We start from the raw sequence: 22798 nt of genomic DNA on the forward strand, positions 1-22798 counted from the left end.
TTCTACCGCCAACATACTTTGCCCTTAATGATGACGAAGACAAGAGACGCGAAATTAGGACACATACGCAGGTATATACTCGTGTGTAGTCGTTTTTCCCCTGCGCTGTTTAAGAGTGGAACGGGAAAGGAAATGGCTTGTAGTTTCAGAGGGTACCCTCCGCCAAGCATATTACGGTGGTTTGTAGAGTACTTCTGTAACTGTAGACGTAAAATGTGAAGTGACACAGTTAGAAATTACTATTATCTCGCATCTTTAACAGAATATGCTATTACTTGCCCGAAAATTGCAGAGTTCCAGCAGTTTTAGTCATCTTAAAAACCTCTTCAAACTTACGTAGAACTTGTGTCGAAGAATTTTGTTTAATGATCTACACATTAGGTTATGCGCACGTGCTTCGAGAGAAAAATCTGCACAGTTCTGCACGAAGAAACAAGGAGTATTTTCTTCCCCAGTTTATAGGCGAGCGGGGAATGAACACATCGGAGGGGGCCGGCGCAGTTGCTTTGACGAGCTCGCTCGCTTTGCAGACAAAGTTGGAGGGAACTACTTGCGCCGTCGCCGTCCCCGGATCCTCACGGCTTAGCAGAGAGTTTAAATGGGGCCGTAGCAACGACTTGGGGACAAAATCATTAAAGCGAATTTGCCTTGCTTGTGGAATCTTCGTCTTCCTGGGGGTAAGGAACCAAGTTAGGAAATTCATTTCAGTCGTTCAAGTTTAATTATATGAAAGACGCTTAACAATATATAATATCGTATGTAACAGCAATCTATTTTCTGATTTCAGGCTCCACGAATTAACAAGGATACAACCGAAATAAAAACGACTTTTTAAAATTACTTTAGTAACTTATGATTCTCGTCAGAGGAGAAACTGCGGTCAAAATTCGTATCTTACCGTTATCTCTGGCTACATTGACAAACCATTATCTTGCACGAAAACGTCTACAGTACTATTCATCGCAAGTTTTCCAGTCACTTATGGTTTCATGAGGTAAATCGGCATGACAGAAGTCCTACACGTTCGATGTTTCCACACAACAATCTGATTCAGTTATGTAGCCAACAGTATGTTTCAGATGTGTTAATAATCCTTGAGCAGTTTGAGAATATTTGCAACAGCAACTGTTGTATAATTGAAGGCCAATGAAAGAGCGTGTATTCAAACAGTCCTCGTTTCGAGACTGGACCACATACTATGTACGCGAGTGTTAGAAAAATGGCTATCACCCTGAACTCGCATTTCAGAGGTGGGGTCTTCAAATGACGAACTCCCATACACACCATGTCTACGTTTCCCATAGTTTTCTCCAAGTGATTAAGACAATTTACTGGAGTGGCACTTTTAAAATGCACGCAGCCGATTTCCTTCTGCTGCCTAGCTCTTTTCGACTTCTTGCTCTGTGTTGTCTCCAGTTACCTAATCGTCGAGGGGACATTAAACCATAAGAACCTTAAGACGACTTCCTTTGTATAAAGTGAGGAGACATCTCTAAATTGGAAAATTTTGCAAAATGTTCTCCAGTACGCATGTTTCTTATTGCTTGATTATCACGTCCCCGGGCTGAAAAATATTTATCCGATATAGAGACTCTTTCGTAACATATTTCATTCTGCAGGCAGTAGACATAATTATTTTGACCCAAGGACTCTTGTTGTCATAAAATTAGGTTTACTTGGCGTTGAAATAACTTATAAAATGTACGAAAGAAAAAAAAAAAACAAAAAAACCCGCCGAGGGTTGAAAAAGAACCAGGCTGCAATCTTCTATAATGCAACACTGTAGGAGACCGACATTTTTTTGCCAATAGCTTTAAAACCTACAATTTGATGAAGAGGGAAGATTTACACTGATTGCCAAGTATACTCATCCCTGAGAAATCTGAAATAAGTTATTACACGAACTCGTCAAGGGAAAAAGGGAGAATTACATAAAAGGTCATAGCGTAACATTGTATAATATTCATAAAAAACTTCTAACCGTTAAAAAATTCGAAATTAACATAATACATTTCCGATTACCAGTGTCGTTCATTGGAAACAATTAGATAGATGACTCTTAAAGCAGATAGGGAGTTGATACTGAATAAAAGCGTTGAATGAATGTGTCACTGCACAGAGGCACTTAAAAGTGTTTTGATGACAACTCCTACATCTACATTACTAGCGATACTGTTGAAGCAATTGTACCTACAGAAATCAAACAATAAACATTGTATCAGGCAGCAAAATTATCAAGCCAGTAACACTATATCTTGTGTAAGAAAATCAAGTTGAGAAACTAATAACTTTTAAGTGCTGTAGTGGTAAACTAAACCTTCAATACAGTGAAACGAAACAAAATAAGTATACATTTCTTTGACAAGTAGTGCTAATACTTAGCTACGTGAAGTTTTTCTGCTATTACAACAACGCTTCTTGCAGGTATGGATTGAATTAGGCGTACTACATAGATCTAAATAATTGTTCTCCATTCAGACTACAAAGTTTAATAGAAATCTGCTTTATTTCGGTGGTCTCTTCGTTTAACAGATCTGTTCAGTGCCTCCCAAATATGCTCTATCGGATTCAAATCCATACTGAAACAAGGCCACGTCAAAAATTTTGTCTTTTTCTTCCGAAGTTATTCTTGGGCACACATTGAACGGTACTTTGGATCGCTGTAATTTAGAAAAATCATATTTCATAACATATGGTAGAATACGTTTGTCTAAAATGTCCCTCTAGTCAGCGTATTTTATGATACACACTACGTGCATTAAGGGGCCCATAACTTTGATGGAGAAGCCGCTCCATACCACAACGTCTCTTCATCGATGCTACGTCCTTGGGATGTGGTAGCATGGAATGTATCTTTCACCTGTAAAACGATGAGTGTTCTGGGCCCCATGCGAATACATCAAATTAAGATTACTTTCCCGTTGTTCCATAACACTCTGGACCAGTTTTCTGCTATTCAGCTGCAGCGTTCTTTATGAAAGGCAGTTCTCTTCTTCCTACTTGCTGAACTGCCGGAAGATTTCTTGAAAGGACCGCTGCCTGTCATCACTGATTTGCTGCTGAAACTCCATAACGCTTGTTCGGATCATCCTCAGTTAGTCGCGCAGTCTTACGAGGACCTTTTATAGATTGTCTTCTTGACGTGGTTTGGTGCTCATTGTTGTTGTTGTTGTGGTCTTCAGTCCAGACATTGGTTTGATGCAGCTCTCCATGCTACTCTATCCTGCGAAAGCTCCTTCATCTCCCAGTACCTACTGCAACCTACATCCTTCTGACTATGTTTAGTGTATTCATCTCTTGGTCTTCCCCTACGATTTTTACCCTCCATGCTGCCCTCCAATACTAAATTGGTGATCCCTTGGTGCCTCAGAATAAGTCCTACCAAGCGATCCTTTCTCCTAGTCAAGTTGTGCCACAAATTTCTCTTCTCCCCAATTCTATTCAATAACCCCTAATTACTGATGTGATCTACCCATCTAATCTTCAGCATTCTTCTGTAGCACCACATTTCGAAAGCCTCTATTCTCTTCTTGTCTAAACTATTTATCGTCCACGTTCCATTTCCATGCATGGATGGCTACACTCCATACAAATACTTTCGGAAACGACTCCCTGACACTTAACTCTATACTCGATGCTAACAAATTTCTCTTCTTCAGAAACGATTTCCTTACCATTGCCAGTCTACATTTTATATCCTCTCTACTTCGACCATCATCAGCTATTTTGCTCCCCAAATATCAAAACTCATTTACTACCTTAAGCGTCTCATTTCCTAATCTAATTCCCTCAGCATCGCCCGATTTAATTCGACTACATTCCGTTATCCGTGTTTTGCTTTTGTTGATGTTCACCTTATATCTTCCTTTCAAGACACTGTCCATTCCGCTCAACTGCTCTTCCAAGTCCTTTGCTCTCTCTGACAGAATTACAATGTCATCGGTGAATCTCAAACTTTTTATTTCTTCTCCATGGATTTTAATTCCTACTCCACATTTTTCTTTTGTTTCCTTTACTGCTTGCTCAATATACAGATTGAATAACATCGGGGATAGGTTACAACCCTGTCTCACTCCCTTCCCAACCACTGCTTCCCTTTCGTGCCCCTCGACTCATAACTGCCATCTGGATTCTGTTCAAATTGTAAATAGCCTTTCGTTCCATGTATTTGACCCCTGCCACCTTCATAATTTGAAAGAGAGCATTGCAGTCAACATTTTCTAAGTCTACAAATGCTAGAAACGTAGGTTTGCCTTTCCTTAATCTATTTTCTAAGATACGTCGTAGGGTCTGCATTGCCTCACGTGTTCCAACATTTCTACGGAATCCAAACTGATCTTCCCCGAGGTCGGCTTCTACCAGTTTTTCTATTCGTTTGTAAATAATTCGTGTTAGTATTTTGCAGCTGTAGCTTATTAAACTGACAGTTCGATAATTTTCACATCTGTCACCATCTGCTTTCCTTGGGAACTTAGTTGTTATATTCTTCTTGAAGTCTGTCTCAACATCTTGTTCACCAGATGTTAGAGTTTGTTGGCCATATGATCACAAATTTTAGAAATTTTATTCGAAGCCGAAACCAGCTGTCTAGATTTTCTAAAACTGCAGCCTGGTTCAAATGGTTCAAATGGCTCTGAGCACTATGCGACTTAACTTCTGAGCTCATCAGTCGCCTAGAACTTAGAACTAATTAAACCTAACTAATTTAAGGAGATCACACACATCCATGCCAGAGGCAGGATTCGAACCTGCGACCGTAGCGGTCGCTCGGCTCCAGACTGTAGCGCCTAGAACCACACGGCCACTCCGGCCGGCACTGCAGCCTGTGTTTTGCCTTCTTTCAAAGTATGTAGGCCTATTACTGCCGCCCTCAAAATTGTGGAATATTCTTTGCGTTTCGGTGGTGGCGTAATTCTCTATTAACGACTTCATATTTTCCTGGAAAAGACAACAATTTACTTTTAAGAAACGGTGGAGAAACAGAGGATTTAAAACGACCGATTCCACGAAACACTCTTTCCCAGATTTCTCCAGGGTTTCCATTATACACTCCTGGAAATTGAAATAAGAACACCGTGAATTCATTGTCCCAGGAAGGGGAAACTTTATTGACACATTCCTGGGGTCAGATACATCACATGATCACACTGACAGAACCACAGGCACATAGACACAGGCAACAGAGCATGCACAATGTCGGCACTAGTACAGTGTATATCCACCTTTCGCAGCAATGCAGGCTGCTATTCTCCCATGGAGACGATCGTAGAGATGCTGGATGTAGTCCTGTGGAACGGCTTGCCATGCCATTTCCACCTGGCGCCTCAGTTGGACCAGCGTTCGTGCTGGACGTGCAGACCGCGTGAGACGACGCTTCATCCAGTCCCAAACATGCTCAATGGGGGACAGATCCGGAGATCTTGCTGGCCAGGGTAGTTGACTTACAACTTCTAGAGCACGTTGGGTGGCACGGGATACATGCGGACGTGCATTGTCCTGTTGGAACAGCAAGTTCCCTTGCCGGTCTAGGAATGGTAGAACGATGGGTTCGATGACGGTTTGGATGTACCGTGCACTATTCAGTGTCCCCTCGACGATCACCAGTGGTGTACGGCCAGTGTAGGAGATCGCTCCCCACACCATGATGCCGGGTGTTGGCCCTGTGTGCCTCGGTCGTATGCAGTCCTGATTGTGGCGCTCACGTGCACGGCGCCAAACACGCATACGACCATCATTCGCACCAAGGCAGAAGCGACTCTCATCGCTGAAGACGACACGTCTCCATTCGTCCCTCCATTCACGCCTGTCGCGACACCACTGGAGGCGGGCTGCACGATGTTGGGGCGTGAGCGGAAGACGGCCTAACGGTGTGCGGGACCGTAGCCCAGCTTCATGGAGACGGTTGCGAATGGTCCTCGCCGATACCCCAGGAGCAACAGTGTCCCTAATTTGCTGGGAAGTGGCGGTGCGGTCCCCTACGGTACTGCGTAGGATCCTACGGTCTTGGCGTGCATCCGTGCGTCGCTGCGGTCCGGTCCCAGGTCGACGGGCACGTGCACCTTCCGCCGACCACTGGCGACAACATCGATGTACTGTGGAGACCTCACGCCCCACGTGTTGAGCAATTCAGCGGTACGTCCACCCGGCCTCCCGCATGCCCACAATACGCCCTCGCTCAAAGTCCGTCAACTGCACATACGGTTCACGTCCACGCTGTCGCGGCATGCTACCAGTGTTAAAGACTGCGATGGAGCTCCGTATGCCACGGCAAACTGGCTGACACTGACGGCGGCGGTGCACAAATGCTGCGCAGCTAGCGCCATTCGACGGCCAACACCGCGGTTCCTGGTGTGTCCGCTGTGCCGTGCGTGTGATCATTGCTTGTACAGCCCTCTCGCAGTGTCCGGAGCAAGTATGGTGGGTCTGACACACCGGTGTCAGTGTGTTCTTTTTTCCATTTCCAGGAGTGTACCTCTGGCCGCCTGGCTGTTACCGGTTACCCTTTTTCGGTACTGAGTTAATTTTTGCGCTGTTTCAGTTGCTTTTCGATTATTTATTCATACTTCACATGTAGATATTCACTGATCATTTTGTTTCCAAACAAAATCTGCAATGTTTAAAATTCATCCCAGTTGAAAAACTTAATCTGTTTATGCGATTTAGAGCAGGTTTTTGTGTTTGTTTTCATTTTTGAACTAGATCATATTCTTCTGACATCTAGGCGTGCATAATTGAAATTAGTATTTATGACCTATTTTCAGCATTTCCTTTAGAGGCACGTAGGCATTATCCCTGGGGTAACATTAATTTGGGTTGTTTCGTGATATTCGTGCATTGGAATCAGAAAACATTTCATCGATTTGTGTACAGGTTTTTGACAAGAACTGCAGCGATCTCTGCTGCAACAGATGAAACAAATGTCGAAGCTTCGAAATCAATGTGGCTATCTGTATACTGGTGACAATGAGAGATTAAACAACCCAATTTCAGCTTCAAAAGAACTCACTGATTGCCTAAATGTAAGCTCTTTTACTGAGAAACATCGGAGCACTTAAAGCAGAAAAAACTGAGATTAAAACGACAAAACTGAAGCTCTGTTAAATAAAGACAGTAAGACGAGAACTATACACAGTGCTAGAGTATATTTTAAAAGTAGTTCAAATTGTAGTCATTCTGTTTTAATATACCTCGTTACAGCAAGTCTAACTTTGGTTGAAAGAAAAGTAGTGCACAGTCATACAGTGGTTGCACCCAACACTGATCCACTTAGACTGACACTGGTGGCACTAAGAATCATTTCAAGATCTGTTTACAATGTTCAAGGTTGAAAAACAGTCACGCCTGTCGACAACGTTCAGTATCGAAAAATTGTCCCACACAAATGCGCTCTTCCTTATTGAAGCGAACCGGAACAGCACACAGAAATGTGTTTGGAGAAATAATGTCGTGTCAAGCCCAACAGCAAACGCAATTCAAAGGCTGCTCGTAGAAAGCTGACGTAAATACCATGTTAAACAAGAGAAACTGTATGGTCCTCCATGACAGTTTCACGTTTAAAAGGCAGATTTAACATCGGTAGGAAAAAACAAACACGAGACAGGACGTGAAAGCTGACATTCCAGTTAGCTGAGCTAATCTGTTCCATACGGTGGAAAGTGCGCCGAACGTATTACCCTTCTGTGACTGAGTATGGAAGTCAGCATACGCAACAACTGACACCTGGATGTAGCTTATTTACTGGAGAAATCCATGTAATATTATTACACCTGGAAGATCTTCTGTTAAAAATATGGTTTCAAGGCCGCAAGGGCAGACTTCCAGGCCTCCAATCCCCTGCCTCGTCTCAGTTCCTCAACTCAGTATATACAAGGTGTTACAAAAAGGTACGGCCAAACTTTCAGGAAACATTCCTCATACACAAAGAAAGAAAATATGTTATGGAGGAGGAGGAGGAGATTAGTGTTTAACGTTTAACGTCCCGTCGACAACGAGGTCATTAGAGACGGAGCGAAATGTGTTATGTGTACACGTGTGCGGAAACGCTGACTTTCCATGTTAGAGCTCATTTTATTACTGCTCTTCAAATCACATTAATCATGGAATGGAAACACACAGCAACAGAACGTACCAGCGTGACTTGAAACACTTTGTTACAGGAAATGTTCAAAATGTTCTCCGTTAGCGAGGATACATGCATCCACACTCCGTTGCATGGAATCCCTGATGCAGCCCAGGAGAATGGCGTATTGTATCACAGCCGTCTACAATACGAGCACGAAGAGTCTCTACATTTGGTACCGGGGTTGCGTAGACAAGAGCTTTCAAACGCCCCCATAAATGAAAGTAAAGGGTTGAGGTCAGGAGAGCGTAGGCCATGGAACTGGTCCGCCTCTACCAATCCATCGGTCACCGTATCTGTTGTTGAGAAGCGTACGAACACCTCGACTGAAAAGTGCAGGAGCTCCATCGTGCATGAACCACAGGTTGTGTCGTACTTGTAAAGACACATGTTCTAGCAACAGAGGTAGAGTATCCCATATGAAATCATGGCGGTGAATCGAGGAAGTACAGTACATACTGACGAAACTAAACTGAGCTCTAACATGGAAATTAAGCGTTTCCGGACACATGTCCACATAACATCATTTCTTTATTTGTGTGTGAGGAATGTTTCCTGAAATTTTGGCCGTACCTTTTTGTAACACCCTGTATATTAAAACTGGCATACATACTGATGTTACTTTTTGTATCCCCTACGAACAGATGCCATGTGAACCGAGTGTTTTGCCACTTTTATACTGGTTACCGCTACTGCTACTTCTTCCTGAACAAACGGAGTTAGGAAATAGCTGTTAGTGCACTCCGATCTCATCTTGCTAAGGATTACTGCTAGCCTGTTGATGGTTGCTGTGTCTGAGGAGTCATCTGGCAAGAGAGTGTTCAGTAAATATTCGGCCGAGTCTTTCTAGCATTTTATCATTGTTTCATCGGTATCGGGAAGTATGGAAAGGATTGTGGGAGATTTTATCTAGTCGATAAGAAGTTTGTACAACTGGTACTCTAAATCACGTTTCGGTTGCACATTCAGAAAACGCCCCCAGGGCTTCTTCCTAATTTTCGTCCCATCCACTGAGCTCTGGTAATTCCTCTATGGGCTACGGATCTTTGCACGGAACTCTGTAACCTATTCCAAGGTCTCTTAGAAAAACTATTTTGGTGGTAATAGTATTCCAGTTAGCTCTCTTACAATACTAGCCTTCCACTTCTCTACCGCCTTCACTTTTTCAAGAGTTTTTGCTTCTTGTTCTAATATAAAATATTATAGCATAAAGGTCGCTTGAGGTACGCACGGTCTTTAAGCCCTCGTATCATCTGTGAATGTAACGGAAGGGGAAGGGGGCAGGGGGAGGGGTGTTGAGGCTAGTGCGCTAAGTACCCTGTTCCACACACGGTACCGTGGCTTTGAGAATGAAAATTTAAGTACTTTTGCGAAGCAATCCTAAAAATTAGGATAGTCATTAACGTCTCATAGGCTTCAGGGCATGGAAGGGACGGGAAGGCCGAGCAACGATTCCGGACGTGGACTTTCGACAGACCCATTTCAGAATTTGGGTGAAGTTATCTAGGGAAAGCAAAGGAAACTTACGGCAGAATGGATGGATAGGAATTTGCACCCTTCTTCTCTCTTACATAAGTCCAATAACATCACCACTGCTCCATTTAGATAGGTAGAAACCATTCATTGATCGAGCTACAACAAACAAGGTTGCGTTATTGTTATGCTGTCCCTACCATCCGTTTTCGACACCCTACGGATTAATATAGTGTGACGCTAACGTCTTGGGCAAAAATGAGACAGACAAGAGAGGCGTCAGTAATGACAGCTTTGAGATACGAAATCAAAAGTTATGAAATATCACCCTTAAGCTATACGATCTGGAAGAATGAGGATTCTATTTATTGACACCATTCTCGAATGATGGAAAATTGTGCATTCTAAACATGGTGGGTCTGATGACAGCCCAGAAGGCAACGTTATTAGTGCCAAAGACGCACCCTTCGGTGACTTCCATGATGCGCCAGATTGTCAACATCACAGTTGATTACAAAATCAGAGGTTGCCACCAAGAAAATCATACAGAGTACGATGGGCACTCTAAGCATAAGCACAGTCCAGACAGCACACGAGATCGCGACGTAAGCGAATAGACGGTGAAAGCACAGTTGAATGTGAGCGGTGGCGGGTTGTTGTACCTGACGTAGTGAGGTGAGGTATGTATGGACGAACTTCTGGTGATGCCGATAGGGGGTTGCCGACGTCACCTAAGTCGAAAGATATTCGTTCATTTGGCGGCGGGCGTAAATGACTGGGACGTTGACCATTTCGATTATGAAGTAATAATAACAATATTAACTGCTTCTGGCTGAATGGCTGAGTGCAAGTGTTCCTGTTGGACGTCATTTCACCTACTCTTCGCATCGTTAAGAGGCGAAGCTAACATTAAAAGCAGACTGAAACTTCCGATCTCCGACCGGTATTCGATCCCGCGACTTCACGCTTTCCAGGCAGGCGTCTTACCCCTAGACGCTTGTTTTTTTTCTGTACCAGTTTCTCTATCGTTTTTCTTCTGCCGTTTTGTGCGGGTGTCGCATGACATCTCTCAGATTCCATCGATGAAACTCTTCGAGACCGACGCTTATGAAGTAAATCATTGTCTCCAAAAAATTTTTTGCTACTAGTGACAGGCAGGATCGCTGAAGCCTGTCTTCAGCTTTTTCCCCTTTAGGAACAAGTCAGTAGTTTGCGAAATCAGAGTCAAAACCAAGTTGGACCAGCCTGATGCAATTTTGGCAGACTACTCGTTTATGTGGCACCAGGTTTCACAGAGTAAGAGCAAAATTTTGTACTCGAACTGAGTAGGTCCAGCCACGCTAAAGTAATACGTGTATGAACAGCGTCTCGCAGAATTAACGCCTAATACTACGTAAATGTTGTAGACAAACCGGATGCAATCCTATTTTATTTGAACCTACAGTAAAACAACTTCAAATGAAGATGCATGACATCGGTATATTTAACCAATCGTCCTTTGTTTACAATAACGTTTCTCATTCGTGCTGAATGGAAGCTGCCACAAGCTACATTTCTGTATTGACGAAAACTGTCAACATCATTGTTGTTGAAGGATATGGTGATATGTCAGATGCAATATGTGGATGGTTCAAATGGTTCAAATGGCTCTGAGCACTATGGGACTTAACTGCTGTCGTCATCAGTCCCCTGGAACTTAGAACTACTTAAACCTAACTAACGTAAGTACATCACACACATCCATGCCCGAGGCAGGATTCGAACCTGTGACCGTAGCAGTCACGCGGTGCCAGACTGTAGCGCCTAGAACCGCTCGGCCAATCCAGCTGGCACATGTGGATGTACACGCACGTGTGCAAGAAAGTAACCAGGATCTGAGCTGAAAGGGGCGAGGGAGTGTGTAGGCTGGGCTGGGGTTGGGTAAGGGGACAGGATGGTGAGAGGAGGGGAAAGCAACTCGTATACTCCGTCAGTACAAAAAGTTCAAAGACTGCATAATAAAAACCAAAGAAAACTTTAGATGATTATTTTAATGCTTCAGGTAGTACATATAATCTCCCCCCCCCCTCCTCCTCCCCGACTTGGGTACAACACACAAAACTTTCATTTAATCATTTGAAACTGTAACAAAACCCCTTCTTTGGAATGTTGTTCAACTCGTAAGTAGGCTGTTTAGGTTTTTATGTTGGTAACGCCACGTAGTGGTCTGTATGAAAATCACTGGCTGTGCTGTATGCTATCTGTGGCTGGGTGGCATTGTTGGAATTTGCTATTGTAGTGTTGAGCAGTTGGCTGTTAACAGCGCGTAGCGTTGCGCAGTTGGAGGTGAGCCGCCAGCAGTAGTGGATTTGGGGAGAGAGATGGCGGAGTTTTGAGAGCGGATGATCTGGACGTGTGTCCATCAGAGACAGTAAATTTGTAAGACTGGATGCCATGAACTGCTATATATATTTTGGCTTTTGAACACTATTAAGGTAAATACATTGTTTGTTCTCTATCAAAATCTTTCATTTGCTAACTATGCCTATCAGTAGTTAGTGCCTTCAGTAGTTTGAATCTTTTATTTAGCTGGCAGTAGTGGCGCTCTCTGTATTGCAGTAGTTCGAGCAACGAAGATTTTTGTGAGGTAAGTGATTTGTGAAAGGCATAGGTTAATGTTAGACAGGGCCATTCTTTTGTAGGGATTATTGAAAGTCAGATTGCGTTGCGCTAAAAATATTGTGTGTCAGTTTAGTGATGATCAGAATAAGTAAAGAGAGAAATGTCTGAGTACGTTCAGTTCTGCTCAGCTGTTTGGAAATCAATTAATGTAAGAGGTTTATCAGCAAAGTAATTCGTTAATTTTTCTAGGGGACGTTTCAAACCCGCTTGTCATTCTGGCTTGAAATTCGTCACAACTTTGACATTTCGTCTGAATTTCTGCACTTTCTCGTAGGTTCGTATTGATAACACCAAGTCTCCTCATGCATGGTAATTTTTTTTTTCAGAAACATCTGTCGGCGTTTTTCAGTAAAATGGTACAACGTCAGATGCATAAATTTTTTTGGAGCCTGTGATTCAAAGGCATTCTAAGAAAATAAGAGACTGAGGTCATATTGAAACAAAGTGAACGGAAACAAAGTGAACATCAGCAAGCTAGAGTGTGTTGGCCACATTCAGAAAAGGATGGGATCAAAACTTCGACGGCTCCTGGCTATCATGATCGCCAAGAAACTGAAGGATGGAAAATCTGTATGTGAAAAAAAGAAAAAAAGAACAGAATCAGAATAACAGATGCTGCTGTAAACTATATTCTGAAGTGATATAGTCTAGAAACTAGACAGAATACAGCAGATGTAAAATTAATAAGAAGAGAAGTCTGGACTCTGTTTTTTCACACAGCTACAAGCAATGAGAATCCCCAACATGGGCTGTGTCTAAAAGGAGTAGGTAGTTGGGGCAAATACAGTAAAGGCAAAATAATTAAACAAAATTTCAATCAGCCTCATCATTTGTCACCTGACATAATGAACAAATTAAAACGAATGTTCCGAGACCTAGCAGATGTTAGTCTACTAAAGAAACTCCAATTCGGTGTACGGACCTACCGATATGGAACGGACTACCTAAAACTGTGTTTATGGAAATAAACACTCTTCACTTTGAAATTTATGGGGCTGTTTCACCATTCAGTCAGGGTAATACAGCAAAGTGCAAAGTTTTGCAGAAGATGCGGCTCTGAGTAGGATTAGGAACTGCAGCATTTAAACTTTGTTGAGACAAGGAACGACTCAGGTCTTCAGAGAATGCTGTAAAAATCTATTCAATGATGGCTAGACAGCTTAGGAGGCCCATAAATAGGCAGCTGTTCGACAATTCTGATGATACTACGGAGCAGGCATGCATTGAAGTAAAAGCTTTAGGTTCATTCATCGTAACATTACGTTCTCTGCATATAAGGAATATTTTCTCAGAGTCTATTTATAGTAGAAAGATGAAGCTTTCGTGAGTTGTTCCTTAAGGCCTTCTAATATATCTGGATTAAAAAATTTGTGAAACTATTTTGTATTAACGGATTTGAATTTTAAAATATTTGATAGATGTATAACTTTTTAGACTAAAAAATAATAAATCATCTCAAAAACTAAACTTTCTTTTTCCAGAATGATTAATTCATTAGAAAAGCAGAACATTTGTCGGCGTTCCGTTTTAAAATTAAGGGTATAGTCCCAATCACTCATGAGAAAATGTTTTTGGCTCAATTTAATACGGCAAGTATAGGGCATTCCGCACACCCTTAAGACGCTGCAGGCGTACACGTCTCTTTTTTTTTCTGGAGTCGAGGAGTGCGAGACCAACTTTGCATACGCTTTTCTCTTCTTCAGAACGTTCTGGGGAATATCTTGAACAACTGATTTAGAGATGTTGTCGCCATTGCTGTTTGTGACACGTCCACTGGTTAGCATTGCCTGTTCAGAATTGACTGGTCGAATACACATCTGTTGTTTACAGCTGGTAGTTAAAACTGCCAATGTAGCTTCCGCGCTGATGTCTCTTAACCTCCATGAATAAAGTGGGTTTTCTGACTTTTTCGACGGACTGTGCATGTCCGCAGTGAATGTGAAAACAGTTTCAAGATTTCACGACAAACGGTTCTGTATGCATTTCCCACAAGTCTCTATCCATTACCTGCTCCACTTCCCTTGAAACTGTTGATAAACAGATTCATCTGTCAGCGTGGCGGGCCGCTATGCGAGTTCGTTTTGTGAAAATCATGATTACTTCCTAAGGGATGTGTAGTGATTAGCAAATTGGCGAGGAAAAGAGAGGGACTGGTTGAGCAGCCTGGTCGTATACGGAGTAACGTATTCCTCTATTGGGCACTGACCTCACCTGGGTAAAAATAAAGTACAATATATCTCTCACACCTATGCCTTATTCGTCACTACCAGTTTTAGAAAGAACTGGTTTATTCAGAGTACTTAAAAGGCGAGCAGCTCGCTCTTAAATAGGAAGGTGACTTGTTTCAGTGTTTTTACGCGTCCATTTTTGCGGTGGTAGTACGTGCTTACTGCAAAGCGTTTACATCAACAATTCACACTGCCTCACATATCCCTACACATCCGATTTATTTACTATGGCTTTCGGTGGATGAGATCATCGCCTACGTCAACTTCCAGCAGACGACAAGCACTCGCAATGTTATTAACTAATTGCTTTCTGTTTTTGGTTAAAGTGATATATTTCATCTACATTTACGCTGCTGCATTGTTTTTACTGATGAAAGTAAATACACGCTGGGCAGTTTTTTTCCTGTCATTTCATGAAGCAAACACCGTGCAGTGATGTTTAATTATACGTAACATTTTGAACCATCGACCATCAGCCTCACGCGATGTCACAATTATTTAAATAACTGGAGTACAAACGAGAGAAGGCCCGCTGTTTACAGAACACTCAGGGATTACGAGGCTATCGTGTCTCTAATTTCTATCGGTTCTCAAAGCTGCCCATGTTAATTCTTCTTAAGTAGCACAGCAAATGATATAATGGCCGTGTAAACAACTCGTTAGCAGAAAGAAGGGCGTGGCTGACACTTGTTTCGATGCACCCACGCACTCGTAATAATTCTTGAGCAGTCAAGGTAGCTATACCCTCGTTGCGCTGTAATATGCACTACTGCACAGTCATTTTGGTTTCTGGTTTTCGAAGATATGTTTGTCACCGCAGTTTATACGATCATGTAAAGAGAACTAGTAACATGCCAATCGCAAGGCAGTTCAACACTGTAATGGGATTAATTCGAAACATTTCGACAGAGACTGAAGGAACAAAGTTTTTGTTGCTTAGCAATTGATCAGGTGAAGATATTAAGCTCTTCTGTTCCACTGGCATTTCTCGTGGCTAGTGGGATACAGGTTAGCACAGCGTTTGTAGTCTAATTGTGGACGCAGACTATGCAACTATTTTTTCCCGAGATGGAATTTGCGATACTAGCTATCAGCTCTGATCAGTGGTTGCTATGACGTCACTACTTAGTGCGCATTCCGAACTGTATTCTTTTAGTGCAATTCCTTTAAATATTTTCGCCCGTTCTAAAGAAACTAGTTTTTAAATCTCTATTGTGTCTAAGAAAGAAAATACTGTCTCTTCTACTTTGGACGAAATTTAATCTTTAGTTGATTTATCAGTCTTTCACCTATAACATAAGTACTTACTTTCCTGTTAATTCGTATCATGTATCGTGGTCTCCACTACAGTTTTACAGGTTTTTCCATGATACTAGTTTCATTTTACGAGTAAATCCGGTGGCCGTTTCGAAATACTCCGAATTCATAGATATATTCGTAACTGTGTACGGCAATCACCATCTGAACTAATAGCTGAAGTGCGTTTTCTGACGCTAACTTCATTTTAGCCACAATTAATATATTTTAAGGTCGTACTCCGTGCCACGGTATCAATTATAGCAGCACAGATTTTTTATGATATCGGGATTTATTTATTTTATTTATTTATTTATTGCCAAATTATAGACCTGTTACCTGATGTTTAAAGCAGGTCGTACATCTTACAATTTTCGTTTTTCATCTTTTTACAGTTTTCTATTCTTTTGTTTTATCTACAACATTTGCAAAGAATGATACTTTTCAAAATAACAATAATTTAAGGTTGAAATATAAATAAAATTTTGTTGTTTTTAAGAAGAATATAAGAAGAAGAAGATCGGGATTCGATTCATATTCTTTCCGAAAAAAATTTCTTCTATTATAAAAGCATCGTAGTTTTAAACATAGAAAGCACTGCATAAAATACGTGGCCAAGGATATGATGTTATATTAGCCGTGTTGTTTACGACATCCGACGGATGTTCACCACGGACCTGGGAAAAGATGAGGTGGCAATTCCACTTTATCACTCTTATCCTTCTTTCATATTTGCGATATTATGTAATATTTACTATTGAACAAGCATATTCTCAACGCGCTTCCGGGCATCCTGATTTAGGCTTTCCGTGATTTCCCTAAATCGTTTCAGGCAAATGCTGGGGTGGTTCTTTTGAATGGACACGGCGACCTCCTTACCCATCCTTACCTAATCCGATGCGACTGGTGACCTCTGTGTTTGGTTCCCTCTGTAAGTTGGCTGCTTCTGTGTTGGCAGCGCTGAGTAGCGCTTTGCATTGGATCTCTGACTGCGCTTTCTTTGTAAGAGACCGTGTGGCTGGTTGGACCCGTTGTAGGAAGTTAATCGCCAGTAGTTTTGGGCAGTTGGTAGTTAGTCGCCAGCAGTGAAGGAAGTACTGTTGGGCAGTTGGAGGTGAACAGCCACCAGTGATGGATGTCAGATGTGAGAAGTTATCATTGATGGAGGATACAGGTCTGAAGTGTTAGCGTAGGCTACCGATCTGTATATGTTCGACTTGGAGATGGAATATTATTCATGATTATATACCTTTGTACTAGATGTCAATGACGATTTATATTCGTGTTTGAACTGGATGTCACATTATCAAGGTAAAAAATACATTATTTGGTTTTCAACAAAATCTTTCGTTTGCTTACCACACGCCTATTACAGGTTAGTGGCTTTAGTAGTTACAATCTTTTATTTAGCTGGCAGTACTGACGCTCGCTGTATTGCAGTAGTTCGCGTAATGAAGATTTCTGTGAGGTAAGTGCTTAATGAAATGTATAGGTTATTGTCAGGATTGCTTCTTATTCAGGGCCATTCTCTTGTAGTAATTATTTGAAGTCCAGTTGTTTTTTTTTTTTTATTTTTTATTTTTTTTTTTTTTTTGAGCCATCAGATTGCGTTGCGCTAGAATATTGTGGATCAGTGTTGACATGCTAAGAAAAAGTAAAGAGAAAGTACGTTCAGTTTTACTCAGCTGTTTCAGAATCAAATAACGTAGAAGATTCAACTTCTCAGTCATTCAGCAGTGTTTGAGTGCAGATTCTCACATTTAAATAAAGAAGTTTCACCTCTCCTAATTCAACCAGTCGACCAACCAAGTTTATTCTTTCGATGTTTCAATTTTAATGAGCAAGAAAGCAATAATTTCTAGTTCAATATCATAACTGCAGTGAAAGTCTCACTTTCTACAATAACAATCGATTGCAAAGAGGTATGGATAAAAGGTAGCTTTGTGTTGTGACATAACAGACTTTCACGTTTTACCCAATGCAATAGACGCAAACAGACGTTAGTATAAGGAAATCGATGTGTAAGCTATGTGCAAATACAGGGTGTTTCAAAAATGACCGGTATATTTGAAACGGCAATACAAACTAAACGAGCAGCGATAGAAATACACCGTTTGTTGCAATATGCTTGGGACAACAGTACATTTTCAGGCAGACAAACTTTCGAAATTACAGTAGTTACAATTTTCAACAACAGATGGCGCTGCGGTCTGGGAAACTCTATAGTACGATATTTTCCACATATCCACCATGCGTAGCAATAATATGGCGTAGTCTCTGAATGAAATTACCCGAAACCTTTGACAACGTGTCTGGCGGAATGGCTTCACATGCAGATGAGATGTACTGCTTCAGCTGTTCAATTGTTTCTGGATTCTGGCGGTACACCTGGTCTTTCAAGTGTCCCCACAGAAAGAAGTCACAGGGGTTCATGTCTGGCGAATAGGGAGGCCAATCCACGCCGCCTCCTGTATGTTTCGGATAGCCCAAAGCAATCACACGATCATCGAAATATTCATTCAGGAAATTAAAGACGTCGGCCGTGCGATGTGGCAGGGCACCATCTTGCATAAACCACGAGGTGTTCGCAGTGTCGTCTAAGGCAGTTTGTACCGCCACAAATTCACGAAGAATGTCCAGATAGCGTGATGCAGTAATCGTTTCGGATCTGAAAAATGGGACAATGATTCCTTTGGAAGAAATGGCGGCCCAGACCAGTACTTTTTGAGGATGCAGGGACGATGGGACTGCAACATGGGGCTTTTCGGTTCCCCACATGCGCCAGTTCTGTTTATTGACGAAGCCGTCCAGGTAAAAATAAGCTTCGTCAGTAAACCAAATGCTGCCCACATGCATATCGCCGTTATCAATCCTGTTAGCGAATGTCTCTCGTCCAGCAATGGTAGCGGCGCTGAGGGGTTGCCGCGTTTGAATTTTATATGGATAGAGGTGTAAACTCTGGCACATGAGACGATACGTGGACGTTGGCGTCATTTGGACCGCAGCTGCAACAAGGCGAACGGAAACCCGAGGCCGCTGTCGGATCACCTGCTGCACTAGCTAAGCGTTGCCCTCTGTGGTTGCCGTACGCAGTCGCCCTACCTTTCCAGCACGTTCATCCGTCACGTTCCCAGTCCGTTGAAAGTTTTCAAACAGATCCTTTATTGTATCGCTTTTCGGTCCTTTGGTTACATTAAACCGCCGTTGAAATCTTCGTCTTGTTGCAACAACACTGTGTTCTAGGCGGTGGAATTCCAACACCAGAAAAATCCTCTGTTCTAGGGAATAAACCATGTTGTCTACAGCACACTTGCACGTTGTGAACAGCACACGCTTACAGCAGAAAGACGACGTACAGAATGGCGGACCCACAGACTGCGTTGTCTTCTATATCTTTCACATCTCTTGCAGCGCCATCTGTTGTTGAAAATTGTAACTACTGTAATTTCGAAAGTTTTTCCGCCTGAAAATGTATTGTTGTCCCAAGCATATTGCAACAAACGGTGTATTTCTATCGCTGCTCGTTCAGTTTTTATTGCCGTTTCAAATATACCGGTCATTTTTGAAACACCCTGTATCTTCATGGCTGTGGAATGAGGCATCCGTGCTCCGACTACATCCTTGCTTTGTATTGCCAACTCACACACATTGATGGGTAAGAGCGGCGTTTGTGCAGACAACCAGCAACATAGTGTGGCCAAAATGTGATTCACCCGAAGATACGACACGTTTCCATTGATCGACGGTCGAATCTCGATGGTCCCGTGCCCCATTGTAATTGACGATGTCCTTGGGAAAACATGTGAACACGTAGAGGTTGTCTGCTGCGGAGTAAAGCAATGTACGATGAACGGCGTGCTCCGAAACACTTGTGCTTGCACCGGCATTGTGCTCTTTCGGCAGAGATGCCACGGATCGCCATCTATTGTACTTTACAAAGCAGACAAGTATCCGAACCCCACGTTCTGTGAAAGCTCGTGGACGTCCAACCATCCAGCACCTAGTGGCAGTTTCACAGTTCTTCTACCTCTTTCTGTACATGCTCACTAGAGTAGCACTTGAACGTTGCCCAACTTCGCCGTTTTCGAGATACTCGTTCACAGGCTCTGCGTAATAATAGTCTGCCTTTTGTCAGTGTCGCTTACTTCAGTGGAGTTCCCAATTTGCAGTCTATATCTTCGCTAGGGCGATCTCTCGTCTGCGTCTGTTTCGTTTGCATACATTTTCTACCGCGTCACGTTCCCACGAGGTCACCAAGAGGCATCCATCGTTGTCAGGGCGACATCAATCAGCATAATTGCCGCCTTCTTAGTAGCTTTGTTTTTTTTACAGGATAAGAACAGCGGTACGGTTCAAATGGCTCTGAGCACTATGGGACTTAACATCTGTGGTCATCAGTCCCCTAGAACTTAGAACTACTTAAACCTAACTAACCTAAGGACATCACACACATCCATGCCCGAGGCAGGATTCGAACCTGCGACCGTAGCAGTCGCGCGGTTCCGGACTGAGCGCCTAGAACCGCGAGACCACCGCGGCCGGCACAGCGGTATGACTTTTTTAAATGGCACCCTGTATTCGGTACTTCATTTCCTGTCCTGAAGACCAATTAAAAATGTATCACAGTGTATCACAGTGTACAACATTATTAATTACATAATACAACACTGACGTTGACGCTCCTAGCGCTTGATGCAGGTACTCGGGGTAATGGAACACATCCACGTGCTGACGTTGACAGATGTAAACATAAGTAGAATGCACACCCGTCGTTCCGTCAACCATCGTCAGTTGAAGGGTTGTGTGAGTAGAAGGTAGAAATGCTGCTCATTTATGGGGAATGTAAATTAGCAGAACAGTAATTGCAATACTGTTTTCATATGTGCAGGTACATTTAGTACAGTAGTTTAGTCCTTTTAAATACTGTTAGTTAGAGTAGGCATATAGTAAAGGCTGTCCTTCCTACAAACTGCATCGACATAACGTTTATTTTATTGTTGTTGTTGAAGGTAGGCGAAATGCTACGCAGGTAGCGGAACTGTACAGAGAGCGATATGCTGACAAGAACCCACCTTCCCGGCGGATGTTTTCTCGTCTTGTTGCGACGCTTCAGGAAGCTGCCGAAGTTACTGTTCTCGCTTCCGTTGCTATGAATCCACTTGTGAGCACACAACATCTTGAACACGAGATCGTATTCTTACACGTCACCGGTTCTATCCTTGCCATGTACACCTACATCAAGAATTGCATGGGAATGATTTCCAGAATCGTGTATGGTTCTGTCAATGCGCAGAGCAGTAAATCCTCGCCAACCCGAACTTCTTCTCCAATGTCCTATGTAGCGATTAATGTTCCTTCTCAAACAAAGGACAGGTAAATACAAGGAACATGCATTATTGGTTCAGCGACAACTCACAATGGCTTAGACAGGTGGAACATCAGCGTCAATGGAGAGATAACGTCTGGTGTGGGATGCTTGGTACTGCAATTATTGGCTCTTATTTCATCAATGGCAGTCTAAACGGCACAGCGTATGCCAACTTCCTCAGACGAATTCTTCCTCCTCTTCTAGATGAAGTGCCGCTAAGAACCAGAATGCTTATGTGGTGTCAATACGATAGATGTCCAGCACATAAAAGTCTTGTGTGCACGTCGTGTTCTGAACCGAAGGTATCCTGCCAGATGGATTGTTCGAGGAGGAGCAGTTACTTGGACTGCTAGGTCTCTTGACTTGAATCCTCTGGACATTTTTCTTTGCGGATGCATTAAAGACGTCTATCGCGATATTCCAACTCCAGAGCGCATGCAGGGACGTATCTTGCTTGCTTTTAACTCTCTTTAGCAGGCAACACTGGAAGCACTAAATAATTCTTTCTTTAAACGAATGTGCCATTGTATCGGTTTACAGGATCACCACTTTGAGCACATTTGAGTGTTCTACTACTGGGCAATGGTACAGGAGAATCAAAGTCAATTTTGTGTTATGTTTTTACTTGGTTTTCATTTGTTTTCTGACAACTCCAGCCAGTGGACGAGTTTGTTAGACCGGGCTCAAAGTCAGTGTTGCTTTATGTATTTAATAACGTTGTGTTGCAGTGGATGGTACACTGCGATACATTTCTCAATAGCTCTTCAGGAGACGAAATGAATTACCGAATGAAAAATACAGGGTGCCACTTAAAAAAGTCATACCTCTGTTCATATCTTTGTAAAAACAAAGCTACAACGAAGTCAATCATGCTGATTGATGTCCTCCTGAGAGCTAAAGAACATTAGCTTGAAACATTTTTTAATTTGCATCTCGACAGACAGTTATTTAAGGTGGTCAAGAAAAATGGGACACTCTGTATACTGGTATATCATTTACTAAGTGAAACGGAGTCTTAACGGTACGTGGTGCTATGAAATGACAGAGAACATTCATGCCCGAACACACGCATCTGATGTGAAACTTTCTACCAAATATGAATAACTATGTAGATATCGCATTCTTAACATTCAATTTGTCACGAACTCGTCGTTGCTCAGTTCAAATGCCTTTAATTCCCATTTCTTCCTGTTATCGTTAAAAACAATGCATAGTTCCTTTCATCATTTTTACGAAAATTCACTTAAGGTTTCAAATGGAAATTTGAACTCTAAGTAGATATTTTATGTCACTGGAATCGAGAGTCGTAACACCACACACGAAAGCTGCAACATTTTGCTATCCTATGCATCTGGTATTATGTTGTTCGTAAATCACTACAAACTACTACTCACAAGTATCAAATATCTCTGTGTGCGGTTTTCAGCGTTAACTGAAAATACGGCAAATGTAGTTTAAAGAGATCTCTTGTATAATTCGCCATGAATATGCAGGAGCCGAGTAGTCATCATATTTGTATGGGTTGCAACAATCTGGCGATAGGATGAATGCATGTTTTGCGATAAAAATGTCGATATAATTTTTTCGTACTTTGATACCTTTCTGGATTATAGGAAACAACTTTAAAATGACATAGCTGACTTTGTTAATATG

The sequence above is a fragment of the Schistocerca cancellata genome, chromosome 1 (assembly GCF_023864275.1).
Source record: "Schistocerca cancellata isolate TAMUIC-IGC-003103 chromosome 1, iqSchCanc2.1, whole genome shotgun sequence".
Lineage (NCBI taxonomy): Eukaryota > Metazoa > Arthropoda > Insecta > Orthoptera > Acrididae > Schistocerca > Schistocerca cancellata.